General features: G+C 38.2%; 1 protein-coding gene across 1 annotated transcript in view; it reads right to left on the bottom strand.

The window, feature by feature from the left end:
- Window positions 1–12179, bottom strand: part of LOC120782281 (tyramine/octopamine receptor-like) — a 35663-nt gene extending 23484 nt beyond the window's left edge. The window contains exon 1 of the mRNA XM_040114483.1: window positions 11512–12179. The gene's annotated coding sequence lies outside the window, so the exon portion shown is untranslated. The remainder of the gene's footprint in view (window positions 1–11511) is intronic.
- Window positions 12180–15961: the final 3782 nt, after the last annotated feature.

Genomic DNA, 15961 nt, shown 5'->3' with positions numbered 1-15961 from the left:
TAAAGTGAATTCAAAGCGACACGCCAAGACAAGTATTTGTGGTGCGCTTTTGAAATAGTTTGCTTTGACTCAAAAGATTAGTTAATTAAAAGACACCGTAAGTGTAGTCTCGTTGTGGCAAGTGAAATGTTTTGAAATTCGTTGCAAGGAACCAAGAAAAGAGATTGCATCTAAGTCTGTTAGCAAAACTTGCGTAATTGAATAATTTGCATGAAATTACATTAATGAACTGCAATGGTAATAGGGACAAACCGATATACATTTATATATACATTATAATGCATACATATTTTAGTAAAAAAGTACTTTCGAAGGAAGGAGTTGTTGGTAAATTGAACCACATCAAGGAGTTTGTTATGCAGGCTATTGAGCATGAATACTCAATAGCGCAACGGATTCGCCTGATTTCTATATAACATACATATACATATGTATTTATAAAATATATAACTGGTATGTTTTTCCAGGAACGACAAGAAAATCGGTCGAGCTTGCTATAATTGCTCAATATGATTTAAGGTCGGGCTTTGGGCAACCCCAACCTATACAACACAGTTCATGCACATGTTTGTTATAAACCGGTGGGAAAAGATGTAGACCATTTTGTGAGTCTTGTCATATTTCAGGGTTTTTTTTCAAACAGTATCGATGGGAATGCTAAACTTACATGTTGGTATTAGTATAGCGACATTATTTTAAATTCATGTAAATAATATTGTAAATAATTCATCTTGAAACCATTTGCTGAACTTAAATTAGCCAAAACTCAGAGATTATTTCATGTGTCACTACTTTTTAAAGATTTTCCTTATTTATGTAGATACGAAATATCGAAGAAAGTAAAGGAAATCTTATTTCAATTAATGTAGGCATTCATATTAGACTGCAGAAGTCCACAAAACATGATTTTCGCTAAGTTATTTAAGCGTTTATGCTTGTAACTCTGCTTTAAATGTTTCCGTGTCATGGGTGTCAGCAGAGTGAAATTCATATTGCTCACTACAATAATTCAGCATGAACAGCATTAACACTGAGCAAACAAGTGGCTATAAATTGCAAATGCATTGCAGAGATAATTTTGACATTTAGCACATTCACACAGCTAACTTGCTCAGCTCCAGCAAAGAGCCGTTAACACAGTAAATGTCAAAATCCATTTCAGTTATTATGTGTCTATTAAGAGATAATGGGAAAATGCCTAAAATGAACATAATATTTACATTACGGTAGGACAAACATAACTGTAATATGTGTTACAACTATGACTAAGCAATAGTATGGATGAGCGATTAAATGCTTATCGCCAAAGGGCTCCCAACCACAAAAGTATTAAATATATGCGTAAAAAAATTAACAAAAATCCTAAATTAACTTTAATAAATCGATCACAAAAATTATGATTCAAGGTATTTAATGGCATTTTAACTGTGATGAAATAATATTTTAACTACCCTACCACTCCTAGGAGAGATAACTTTCATTTAAGCCTCTTTAAATCCAATTTATGTGACTAGAGACAAATTTCATTTAATTTTTATTTAACTTATTTCTTTAGAGTTGGGAAATTTGAGATTTTATGCTTCAGGTAAGTTTAAATACAAATTTTTTTGTTACTTTAGTAATACACAATACAATGTATTTAGAGCAGTGATCAAAATAATAGAGAGGTATGTATTTGAACGTTAAATTCATCATCCTCAAAATACATGTCAATTGAGCAGGTTATCGTCACTTTCAAGAAATGTCCAATTGAGAAAAAACAAGAAACAATTTTACGCCCTATTAAAAGGGATGAGAAAGATACAAAACAAAGGTAGTGCTGCCACGTGATTTTTCTAATGTTTAATATAATGCACTACGTCAATGGTGCATTAAATTATATTTACTTTGAAATAAAAAAATGTTGTATTAATCACTGTTTCCTTATTCCTTTATAGCTTGCTGCTGCGGCAAACATTGTTACAGGGCAGAACCATAATAAGCGCCTCTTATCCAAAAGACTTCTTGCAATTGTTAACTACGTTGGAATGAATAGAAGGCGTCGACAAGCCCTGCAGTGCTGTCTGGCTATTGGTGTATATGCTTGCTTTCTATATCTTTCCGTAGTTATTTAATACAGTACCATAAGCCTTCTCTATATCCAGAACTTCCGTTTGGAAGATTCTGGCTGAGATTGGTAGTCAGATAGAGAGAGATTTCAAGATCAGACACTAAATCCTGTATTCTTATGGCAGAACATGCTGATACTTTCCGAATAAAGGCGTCTGTAGGCAGCTGATGCTTGTGTGCATTGAGCATCAATCGGACATGACCCAATAGCATCAGTAACTCCTGCACACGCTGCTCTCTGTAATCCAATTAGTTCCCTCATGCTATATTGTTTCTTTAAAACTGGCCACCAAACCAACCGTACGGACATCTCGGATTGGTTTAATGATCGTGTACATCCACATAACTACATTTGGTTTAAGGCCTCAGTGCTTGCTAAGTGTTCTTTTGCAGGTGTAATGGGCCATATACGCTTTATTTTGGTCTTTATTCAAGGTTAATCTTTCAATTTAGTTTGATATCGATTTCAACCCCCAAATATTTAGATGTGAGTGGAAGAGAAAGTGTTGTAACTCCGAATGAGGGAAGGGTCGTTATTCATTGCTCATAGATGTAACCTTCGTAGGGCCCTTTCCATAATCTCACTGAAGGAAACATGACTATCCCCAGCCTCAGTTTAGGTAGCTTGTTCGTGTCCTGGACCATTTGATGCCATTATAAACCGTTCATAAGCAGCAATCGTCTAAGCCGCCAATTGAGAGAAAATCGATAATCGTGCCTATTTTTTTATTGTTGAAAGCTCCTTCAAATCAAGAAAGGCCGCCATTGCGTATTGTTTGTGATATAGTGACTTTTCAATACATTTATCACTTCGTGTACGGCAGACCCTTTGGGTATGCATGTTGCGCATTCGAGGTATTGATCTTACGTCCATTAGCCTTTCTAGAACCTTGAAGATGAAGCAGTAGCACGAATATGTGATCGCATCATTCTGCTGTATTTGCAAGTATGTCAGGTTGTATCTCCATAGCGGTTTGATCACTTAGTGATTTCCTGTACAGATTCTTTAGCAGAGGAGGTCCAGCCTCGCCCCGTCTTTAGGTAAAATATATTGATGTGTTCCTTAGACAGTATCTTACTCAGTCTTGCCGATTGTTTGCAGCTTTCTGTCGATATGCAGAAAAATCTGACAAGGGTCTGCCTTTGCTTTCCAAACATTTTTTTTTAGATTTCTTTAAGTTATCATTATACGGTTGCCAAATTTTGGTCGTATACAGACTCACGCAAGACATTTATATATTCTTGTATAAGTACTTTATAGGTCCTATAATGTTAGCTTTTGGGTTTTACTAATATCGTGGCAAACTTAATATATCCTGTTCAGGATGTAAAAACTGTATCTGTATGTATCGGATCTTATTGCCGATTATAATATAAACTCAGTTTTTTACTGTTGATAATATCTAAATTAACCTTATCAAAATAATAGTAACGAGAATAACATTGTACAAGTAAAGACGTGCTGGCAATTATCTTCCAAGGGAGCACTGAATCCACGTCATTTTATATGAAAGAACACTGTTCAGACTATATAATATAATTCGAAGCACATGATCAAGACCCACAATAAGCAAGCAGAGACTCATATCGTGGTAGAATTCAGTATTTTATATAGTTGAATGAAGGATCAGTATGTTTTGGGGTCGACCTATTCGGTGACTGTGAGTTTGGTCCGATTTCGAAAATTTTTAGACATGAGATGCCAAGTTTTATTTCAACAACTTCGTTAGATCTCGATTTATATTCTGTAGAGTGAAAGAATTTTATGGAGTCTAAAATTGTTGTACATATATGGGAAGTCGGCCTAATTGTTGACCGATTCAACCGATTTTCACAATATACCGTGAGAATGTCTGAGAAACATGCTAGAATAGAAAAATGTTTTATGGCTGGCCTTAATAAAACCCAAATATATAACAAAGTAGTTCAACATGAAACGACATAAAGTATTCATCGAAATTGAATATATTAAATCGTCCAATATTTTGATTGTGGTTCGAACAGTCTAAAAACACTGTGTAATTGAATCCATGCTGACATTATAGCGGGCCATTTAAGATAAACGAATTGTTCCAATTTTATTCAAATTAAATATAAATATTGACTTCAACGCTTTACTTTGCTTTGGCAGATGAAGGTCGCAACTCAAATGAATGCCTCTTTGCCGCTTACCAAAAAGTTTGCGTTGACGGCTGCCAATGAAAAGCAAAAATCAATAGAGTCTGAAAAAAGAAACATATTTGCGCACACATGTAACGATAGACATACATACATAGACTTTGTAAAATTGCATATAATTGTGTGTATATGGGTCACTACTACACCCAACAGTGGCTCACGACTTTTAACCCTAGGGACCAGTTCGATTCAGGAAAACTACTTCTTAGAAGACTGCTTCTAGTTTTCTATGTTAGCTGAAATATTACCCCTATATTCCTCATCCTAGGATAGGTATGGATCGAAACCACCCATTTCTATGAACGAATTATTTAATGCTAATCCAAGTATTCCGGCTTAAGTATATTGTATTTATACGGCATCAAAGTCAATCAAAGTGAGGAACGTTGGATGCAGGGAGGATACAGAGGTTCTCATATTTTGCATTTAGCGGTAAAGAATGGTGACTTTCTGCCCATATTTTCATGAGAATTTCAGCAATTTAAAAAAAATAAACTATTTCTGCTCAGTTCCTTTTCGACATGAAGCAAGTAGGCATGGTTGTAGTCTAATTATGAGATTTTGTCTAAAGTGGTCGGTGTCATGCTGCTTGTTCGTTTTGAACCTGCTATATTATAATTACTGTTACATTAAATGTGGAGTGTTTATTCTCCGCTCTCACTCATTTCTACACTTTGTTATTCGGATCGGATCACTGTAACATATACCCCTTATGCCAAAAAAATGCATCTGTGAAGGGTATTATAACGTCGATGCAGCCGAAGTTAACGTGTTTTCTTGTTTCACATGTTGCAGTCACTGTAAACATTTTTGGGTATGTGGCAGCATTCAGTGCAAACAGTTGCATGCAACTCGAGACCACTGCAAAGTCTGCAGCAAACGCCACCAACATTGTTCACAACATGCCAGATTTGGCATTTAATTTTCCCAATTTGCATGCAAGTGGGAATAGCCACCACAGACATACATATGTATATGTGTACATATGTATATGTGTACATATGTATATGTGTACATATGTATATGTGTACATATGTAAAGTACAGACATTCATGGCGATGCAAAGTGCCTGCGTAGCAAGCAGCAGAACATAGGTGATGCCGGGAAAGCGGCTAACGGGCTATTGTTTCCAGCAACAATGGCTGGAGGGCACATCCAATGCTGCATTTGATACTTTGTTATTTCAGCATTCTTTTGGCGCATCGGTTTCCATATCGATTTGGTGTCTGAAAACAAACCGCTCAACGCATTCGTGAATATGCTCGACATCTGTGCTAAATATGCACACCATACAGATCGTTGTCGCCGTCAAAATCGCACACAAACGTCTCTTTGTGCGCATACAAATTAGAATAATTTTAAAATTGAATTGTGATGAGATTGCGAGAGTAATTCAATTTTACAACATTGAATGCCAAATTGTATGAACGCGCGCGCCAAACAGTGATTTATGTGGTTTAACTTATAGATAGCAATACAATGGCTGGGCTGGTTCGGCCAGCCAGCTAAAGAGCGGTCGTTATAACTCATTTAAGGCCGATTTATCTCTTCACGCTCCAATAACAAGCTCTTCTAGAGGCTACAAAAAGTCGCTTTTGCTTCCTTAAGTTACCTTCCTTTTCCTGGCTACAGCCTAACTTCAAGCAGAAACAAGTACGGCTTCGAAAAACAAAGCCGGTGTCATATTTCCTGGAGTTGGCAAATCTTTACATTAGAAAATGTAGCGAAAGAATTCAATATTTACTATTCGACTAAATTATAAATGGATCACAATTACATTTGTTAACTTTACTTAAGTTATATGTTATGTCAACAGTTAGCTTTTAGACCGACTTCTTTCATATTCAGCTGGTGGTTAAGGATTAATTTCAATTCATATTAAACTAGAGGCATTGCCAGTTCATCGTTTTTTTCATTCGCAATAGCTAAGTTATTTCCAAAAACAACGTGGTTGGCAATAGCGAGAAGCCTCATTTTGACAGATGAAAATATGAAATAAGCCAAGTGCGTTTTATGTATTTGTCAACGGTTTGGTTATTAGCTTATGACGGTCAAATAAAATACGATTAATATATCGAACTGTTCGAAATTGAGTATATGTAGGCTATGAGAAGTATTGGAAATAGTACAGACGATTACCATAATATACTGAAAGGGTCTTACGTTAAGCTAGCTCACATATTCTCGATGTCAACCGGAAGTTCGAAGGTCGTTGTATTATAAAGTTTCGCCAAGACCTATGCATACATATTTCGCCAGCTTTGACCTTTAGAAGTTGCGAGAGTTTAAAATGTTCGGTTACATCCGAACTTAGCCACAAAAGTTCGGTTTAGCGACTCCATGATCCAAGTGATCCGATATGAGTGAGGATTTCCGAGTGTTTAAACCCGTGTTCTTTTAAGAATTCAGCAGACTAATCTTTTTCACCCGCAAAGTTGATCGATAACCAAGAAGAAATGGCATCATCTGGATCTGCAGGACCTAAAACTTTGATTCCAGTCTACTTTCATTTCTTTTATCATAATATATTTTTTGAATAATTATTTTTATACCCTGAAAAGGGTATACGAGAGTATTAAGTTTGTAACACCCAGAAGGAAATGTCGGAGACCCTATAAAGTATATACATATACAAATGATCAGTATGTTGAGCTGAGTCGATGTAGCCATGTCCGTCTGTCGGAACTGCCGATATATGTAGCTATAACATATAGCTGCCATACAAACCGAACGATCGGAATCAAGTTCTTGTATGGAAAGCTTTCACATTTGACGTGGTATCTTCACGAAATTTGACATGGATAACTGCTTAAGGTATTAATATTATCTCCGAAAAAATTGTTCAGATCGGATTACTATAGCATATAGCTTCCATATAAACTGAACACATAGTTACTAAAAGAAATGCACCTGTGAAGGGTATATTAGCTTCGGTGCAGCCTAAGTTAACGTTTTTTCTTGTTTTAATAAATAATAATTTTTCTTCATTATTTGGCTTTTAAATACTTTAATTGTTTTAGTACTTATGTACACATTAATAATAAAAATAACATGAAATATGAAATACTGTTTTAATTACAAAAAAAATTTTAATATTAAAATTTTTTAATTTTTATACAAATTTAGATTGATCGTACGTTATTTTGTTTCAGAAATGAATGTTCAAAATTACGTAAGACATCAACTATAAAATTTGCTTTATTTTTCATCTAAAATATACTTATGGATTCATGTTAATTCAGATTTGAAAATTTTGTTTCAATATCTCAAATGGTTTTCTTTTTATACGGTATGTACGGAAAGGCACTCTTTTTGCGTAAAAAATAAACGATAATAACAAAAACTATATAACGTGATATTCTTATCGCCCACTCTCTTTACCAGTGACTATTCATACAAAGCAACAGAAAATAATCAAATAGCTGAAGGTTCTTTACAAAAATATTAGAAACAATTGTATGTAGCTCAAACAGCTCACGACTTCCGGTCTTTGACCAATGAAAAAATACCAACAGCCTCGGAGAAGGAAATGGGTCTGGTGGTGAACGAGGGCAAGACGAAATATCTCCTGTCATCAAACAATCAGGCGTCCCACTCGCGACTCTCACGTCACTATTGACAGAATCCAATGTGGTTTAACGTGGGTATCTGCCTAAGGAGGCTCAAATCCACGGTGTTTTCTATTACTAGAAACACATAGATCAAAACAATGCGTTGATCAGCGCCCCAAAGTGTAAGTGTGTGCACCCACACTACACTCTGGAAAAACCAAGGTATGAGTGCCTGCCACACACACATACACTTTGGTTCCAAATTGAAAGGGTGGGACTCCCTTTCCACCTTGGTCGGGTTCGAGGAGCATCTAAAACCTCTGCCGTACTCTGGGTCCGGCACCCGGCCGCAGCGCCACTCCACATTGGACAATTGCCCTTCCTGCATTTAGGTGTAAACCACAGCCACCACGAATCTCCCCAAAGGGCCAAGACCCAATGAGCAGACTGAAGCGAACTTCAGGGGCGGCTGCTCCCCGTGGTACCATGTTTTAGTCTTTGGTGTGACCTGTAGCCCAAGCTTGCGCTTAAGCTACTGCCAGTCGAGCCCCAAAAAATTCCGAGGAATTCTTAAGAACCCGACTGTATGATTTTTTTGTTATCCCATTCAGATTTTAGTGTTTGTTATATAATCGCAAACCCATTCAATGAAATTGATAGTATTTCAATATAGCACTTTTCTGACATCTCTCACCATGCCGACATTCAATAAACCAGACATGCGAATGTCGGACATAGTGCATTTGGATTTTAGTCGCCTCATACGACAGGCATGCTTTACCGCGGGAATATTCTTATCTCCCTCCCCGCAGGGAGCGTAGATAGGGACAACTGTCAATGTGTTTTACGTGGGTATCTGCCTGCGAAGGCTCAAATCCACGGTGCAATCTATTGCTAGTAGCACATAGATCAAGTTAATGCGTTGATCAGCGCCCCAAAGTGTAAGTGCATGCACGACACTACACTCTGGAAGAAACCAAGGTATGAGTGCCGCCCCACACACATACACTTTGGTTCCAATCGGTTCGGGTGAAAACCAAAGGAACACCCTAGCCACCTTGGTCGGGTTCGAGGCCCATCTAAAACCTCTGCCGTACTCTGGGTCCGGCACCCGGCCGCAGTGCGACTCCACATTGGACAATTGCCCTTCCTGCATTTAGGTGTAAACCACAGCCACCACGAATCTCCCAAAGGGCCAAGACCCAATGAGCAGACTGAAGCGAACTTCAGGGGCGGCTGCTCCCCGTGGTACCATGTTTTAGTCTTTGGTGTGACCTGTAGCCCAAGCTTGCGCTTAAGCTACTGCCAGTCGAGCCCCCAAAAATTCCGAGGAATTCTTAAGAACCCGACTGTATGATCTTTTTGTTATCCCTTTCATTTTTGTGTTTGTTATATAATCGCAAACCCATTCAATGAATTTGATAGTATTTCGATATAGCACTTTTCTGACATCTCTCACCATGCCGACATTCAATAAACCAGACATGCGAATGTCGGACATAGTGCATTTGGATTTTAGTCGCCTCATACGACAGGCATGCCTTACCGCGGGAATATTCTTATCTCCCTCCCCGCAGGGAGCGTCACTATTGACAGTCATAACTTCGAAGTTGTAGATAATTTCAGCTGTCTTGGAATCAGCATTAATACCAACAACAACGTCAGCCTCGAAATCCAACGCAGAATATCTCTTGCCAACAGGAGCTACTTCGGACTAAGTTCATATAGTTGAATTACATTACATTTTTCGAAACTAACGCATTTGACTGGGACAGAAGGTTATAATTGATTGCTTTCTCATTTCACCATATTTGAATATTGTGTAGTTTAAAACGAAAAAAACCAAAGCTCTTGTAAATAATCAATTATTGTAGACAAAAATGGTTCTTTTCAAGAATCGCTGTGATAAACTTTGCTTTTAATACAAAACAGTTTCTCAAATATTCTTCGGTAAATATTTGCCATAAACGAAAGGAAATTTAAAATTTCTTTGAATTAGAAAAAACTTTTCTTCATGTAGTACAAAGCCTCCAATCACAAATCTATTGGGGTTACAATCGATAAAATATGCACTTTATTTATAAATTTCCCCATTAAGTATTCAGTAGTTAAACATAAGACACATGTCGTATTCTTAAAACACAAATATGAATGCGGTCACGAAATTACCAAACCTTTAATGAAGAAGAATATCTTTACACAGATTAATGGCTGATTCAACTAGAGGTACTTTTTCAATAGACTTATTTTGACAGATCGCGCTTGATTCGCGTCAACTTGTTTGTTATTTTTGTTCAGTATTGTTTGGCATTTCATCATGGAAAGGCTTACGTTGACAAATCGCTTAACTATATAACGAAAATTCTGTAAAGAACATGTTTCGCTCGCTTCGCTCAACTTATCTTCAACATAATCGGTCTACTGAGCGTACTATTCGCACTACCACCACCCACCTTGAAACCCAACATGCATTATTGGATGAAATTCGATTAGACCACGTCGAGCACGCAGAAACTCGTGAAGTCAGCGACATTTGGTTTCAACAAGACGGCGACACTTCTTACTGGATTTATTGCGAGAAAACCAAGGTCATGTGATATCTCACCTTTAGACTTTTTGCTGTGGGGGCATGTAAAGTCTAAAGTTTATTCGGATAAGCCCGCTTCGATTCAGGCGTTGTATGTAGTAAAACATCATGAGTGTCATTCGCCAGTTACCAGTTAAAATGCTCGAACGAATCATGGAAAACTGGAATTAACGAATGGACCATCTGAGGCGTAGCCGCGGCCAACATTTGAAAGAGTTAATCTTCAAAAAATAAATGCTAAAGAGTATTCTTTCGAATTTTTCTGTATTTTTTTTTTAAGTAGGTAATCTCGAAATGGATTACCCTTTATATATAGTAGAAGTTAGTGGTGTGCAATAAGTCATGAAATAAGCTGACTTTTATGAATCAAAACCCTCTGAATTCTTAAAAATAACGCTCTGTAAAATAAGCTATGCTCAATTATTTATTTAATTATTTAGCAAGTTCAAATTTTGGTCCTTTACTGATGTTTAATTTTATGGGACACTCATTCCGAACCACCTTATGTAATAATTTGTTTTGAGTTTTTTAACTGGAAAACTCCCACAAAATAAGCTCAAAAGACATCAACCAGACAATCTCATCTTTTTTAATGTTGCTCATAAATAATTCTTAACAATTTAGGGCCTTTCAAGGAAATGAATTAGTTGAGTCCGTTAATTACGATACTTCACTGCAGATTCTCGCCTTAGTAGCACTTATAGAACATTGTGAACAGTACTTTTAACAGCAAATGTGCTCGCATTTAATTATCATCACAAGCACCGTCTTCGCACAGCTCCGGGCAACACCAACCAAGGATCGAGTATAATACATTATTACAGCGGCCAACACTACGGCTTGCAACAGACAAAAAGTGGCAAGGACGCCGGCACCTGCTGCTCACTGTCTTATGAAATGTTGAACACAGTTGAGGAGGTGCTCATTTGAACAGCAGAAACAATAATCAAAGCCAACAGCTTCTCAACAACGCAGGCCACAAGAAAAGACTGCTGAGTAAGACCCCACTTGCCGAGAGTCGTTTGATGGCAAGATTTAAGTGCACTGAACAAACACAAATAGAAGCTGCTAACACAATACACTTACCGGACTGCTGGCGAAAGTATGATTGTGCGCTTTCCCACGCGCTGATGGCTGCAAGTGGAAAAGTGTTGACCGAGGTCCACTGGTTGTAATTGTTGTTGACGATTATGCACTTAAGATAACACATAAAAATTACATAAAAGTGGCATCAGCGGCACTAATGGCCCAACGACTATCCGATTGACCGGGTGGCCGACGGCCAACGCACGACGAGCGCTGATATGCGCCTGCTAACTCTTAGGCGCGGAAGTTTGCGACCCGTAATTGCTTCCGTCTCGCTAACGGATTATTTGTACTTTCACTTAAGGTTTTAACGAATGCAAATTGCGATTTTTACTTTTCACTTCCACCTCGCAGCTTCTCAGCCGCTCAGCCCAGCGTCTTTTCAACGCATGGACTCGAACTTCCGTTTCCGGCTGTCGTTTCGTATCCAAAGCTAATCAACGAATCATTCACAGCTCACTTTTACACCTTTTCTGCACATATGCCACTGCTGACACACATCTCTTCAGCCGAAATATTAAAACTAACGGCACAAATCAGCACTTTTCACACTTCGTAGTCACTTAGCAACAATCACACTGCGTTTTTGCGGAGCTCGCGAACAGCCATATGGACGCAGGCATTTAAAAGAATTTAAAAATTTGTTTTTAGTTTTTTACTTGCCTTTGATGGGCAATCAATCCGAAAACGGTGGACGATTCTTCGCGCTAACCACGACCGATCCAAAGCAGCGTTTCAACCGAACTGTTGCAAACATTCGCCAAGATTTGTGCGGCTCTGCTTGCCTAGCAGGCGCTGACGGTAACAGTTCTGTAGCTAGCATCCTTCGTGTGAATTAACAGAAAATCACTGCAGCTATGCTCGGTCAGCGTTAACGGAGTGCGGCAGTGAACTTTTCCAGCGCGCTGGAATCAGGTGTGTGTATGTGTAGCACATGCGCACTGCCCGAATAAACAAACACAAGATTTTGCGAAAAGCGCGCCAAAATGCTCGCTTGTTGATTGTTAAACCGCGTATTCTCAGCCAAGAGGCCACAAAACAAGAAGCAACAACAGACACTCTTGTACAGTTCAATTAATAGCGGGTCGGAGGCATTTGGTGCCGCAGCGTCTTCAAGCAGCTATAATGCTTTGCCCACACTTTAAATTGTGTACGTTGGAGAAGAATTATGGTTCATGTTGTCTACAAACCCCAGCAGACGTGTTTATGGTCATAGACATGTTTACGTTTCGGCTGAAACAATTTGCTTTTCAGAGCGAACAGAAATTAAGAAAGTGCTACAGGGGTGTGAGGGAGAAGGTCTCAGGTCAATTACGTACTTAACAGTGTTTATGTAAATTTGGCGGAATAAAAATATAAAAAATGTACAATTTGTATACTTCGGGCAACTCATACGAAATAATATTATAGGTAACTAAGTGTGTAAGCAAAAATTTGTTATTTTCCCCAAAACCTGCAACCTGTAAGCACTCGAAACAAGAAACAAGCATGTAAAAATATCTCCACGTGGACTATAAATCACCTCAAAGTTACTCGCATTTCATTTATCTTTAACCATCCATTTAACTTTTCGATGTTTAGCGTAAAAATAAGAGTTGTGTCCATTCGCAGTATGGAAAGTTTTGCGGAAGGACCTTGGATTACTTGCAAAATCCAACTCGGGCAATAATTGACGCCGAGCGACCACCGAAGAAGCTAACTTTTCAAACATTGCCTCAGAGAGATTCCATTTTTGAGACGCCATTACATCCTAAAAACATCACCGTTAGGTGTGGCTCTGTGAAGCCAGCCATAATGTTACAGTTAGATTAATATCTATCACTACGTGCCATAAAGCCAACGAAACAATATATCTCTTGAAGGAAACTTTTGGTGAGCGCATTAACTATCTCGCGTCAAGGGCCCTTGGCGTGCCCGCCAAGATCATTTAACACCGCTGGTTTTTTTTGTGGGGCTATACATATGAAGTCGCTTGTCTACGGAGGTAAGCCCCAGTCGATTGACGACTTGGAAGAGAATATTCGCCGCATTATTAGCGGTGAAATTTGAAATAAATTGTGTGTAAATTAAACCTGAACACAAATTGAAAATCTTCAACGAAAACATTTTACTCGTTACTATTTTAAACGACCGAGTATTAGGGTTTGGCCACCGTTTTTTAGGTTAACTTAGCTTATGTCATTCTGTGGTATTAATATCTGAATGAGTGAAACCTTTGCAATTAGTTCATAAGTTTTTAAGTTGAAAGAAACATCGGAGAACATATAAAATATATTTATACTAGTATAAAAATAATCAGCATGACGAGCTGAGTCGATTTAGCCATATCCGCCTGTGTGTCTGTAGATACGCGAACCTTCAGTCTATGAGATATCGATCTGCACACCTTTTTCTCCCCAAGAAGTTGATAATTTATCAGATCCGTCGATATAGGACCATTTATGTAAGTATTTAGCTGTCATACAAACTGAAGGATCAAGCTCAAGTTTTGGTATGGAATATTTTTTTTGGTGAAGAGTATAATAGCTTTTGTGGCGCCGAAGTTAACGTTTTTTCTTCTTAAGAGAAAACTCAAGTTTCTATTTTTGAAAAACGTTTAAGTAAATGTGCAAAGTTTGCTTTTTTGAACTCTGTCTACTCTATTTATCAAGCTTGCAGATTGTTTATAACTTCGCTTAGTAACTCCAAATGTTTCACTCCGTCAAAATGTAAGCGGCCTTCTTCGAAAGTGCTCATTTGTCGCTAAGTATTCGAAAGAAAACCGACTTTTCCAATTCAAATATTGACACAGCCAAGTCGGTGTGTGCAAATGGAGGTGCACTTTTGTATTTGTGCATGCAAGTAATTACGTCGGCAGTGCAACAAAAAGGGGTAGATGTAAATATTACTGTTAAATGATGCACTTAATGGGCTGCACAACAGTGCAAAATGATGTCATTAGACGAAGAAGCATTTTGCAACGCAACTAACTTTGGCCAACCTCGACCAGGGGGAGGATCTGACTGTGCTACGTAACTGGACCTCTAAACTGCTGCACTGTGGGGGCGGTGGTTGTGAGTAACTGTTGTGTACTGCAAATGCTGTTGTTGCGGAACGTGACTGCAATTCTTGTGACAAATGGCAAGCTAACCACCACAGCCATCAATTTGTGTGTGTATTTTTGTTTTTGTTGCTAGTCTCTTTTAGTTATTCATTTACATTGTGCAATTACTTCGACGGATCGGTGTGTACAGAATCGCTTTACGAAGTGAAGAGAAGTGATGAAAAATGGTTTTAAAATTCGCAAAGCTCAGTGACGCTGAAAGCATTTTAATTCAAGGAGCTTGACTATTCATATTAAAAGTCTAATTGTACATACTCATCGGTGTATAAAGTAGACGATTGGGTTGATGACGTAACTGACAATCAAAGTGTTGTGCTATCTGAACCTCAAAAACAACAAGTAAGGAAGACCTAAGTTCGGCTATAACGGAACATTTTTTACTCTTGCAAATTGCAAGAATTAAAGGCAGCTAATTACTTTCAAGTACATAAGGTTTCTTAGTGATATGGGGTCTAGAGAGAGTTCTTTCCCGATTTTCTTCATTCTGAGCACAAATGTACACTGTTATAAGAAAGTTACTCTCTAAATTTTATTAATATTTTATTAAATTTTATAGGTATTCTATTAGAATTTTATAGGACGTTATAGGAAGTTAGGAATACGTTTTAACCTTTTTCAAACTTCCATAAATGTGTATACATGTATGGCTATGTGCAAGAATACCAAACAGCCTGGAAAGTTCTTATCAAAGGAAAATGCATCGCAAATTGTATTTGGAGGCTATGCATTCTCCGCTATAACTGTTGATTTCTGGGTAAATTTTGTGGGACCAATAATGATTATTGCAAACAAATCACGCTCCCAGGTTTCTTCTTTTTTTTATTGTACACCCTCGCTTACGCGATTATAGCCGAGTTAACAACAGCGCGCCAGTCGTTTCTTCTTTTCGTTACGTGGCGCCAATTGGATATTCCAAGCGAAGCCAGCTCATTCTCCACTTGGTCCTTCCAACGCAGTGGAGGTCTTCCTCTTCCTCTGCTTCCACCGGCGGGTACTGCGTCGAATACTTTCAGAGCTGGAGTGTTTTCGTCCATACGGACAACATGGCCTAGCCAGCGTAGCCGCTGTCTTTTAATTCGCTGAACTATGTCAATTTCGTCGTATATCTCGTACAGCTCATCGTTCCATCGAATGCGATATTCGCCGTGGCCAACGCGCAAAGGACCATAAATCTTTCGCAGAATTTTTCTCTCGAAAACTCGCAACGTCGACTCATCAGTTGTTGACATCGCCCAAGACTCTGCACCATATAGCAGGACGGGAATTATGAGTGACTTATAGAGTTTGGTTTTTGTTTGTCGAGAGAGGACTTTGCTTCTCAATTGCCTACTCAGTCCGAAGTAGCAC

The sequence above is a fragment of the Bactrocera tryoni genome, chromosome 1, assembly GCF_016617805.1.
Source record: "Bactrocera tryoni isolate S06 chromosome 1, CSIRO_BtryS06_freeze2, whole genome shotgun sequence".
NCBI classification, from domain to species: Eukaryota; Metazoa; Arthropoda; class Insecta; order Diptera; family Tephritidae; genus Bactrocera; species Bactrocera tryoni.
The sequence above is the reverse complement of the archived record's forward strand: the minus strand, read 5'-3'. Positions and strand labels throughout refer to the sequence as shown.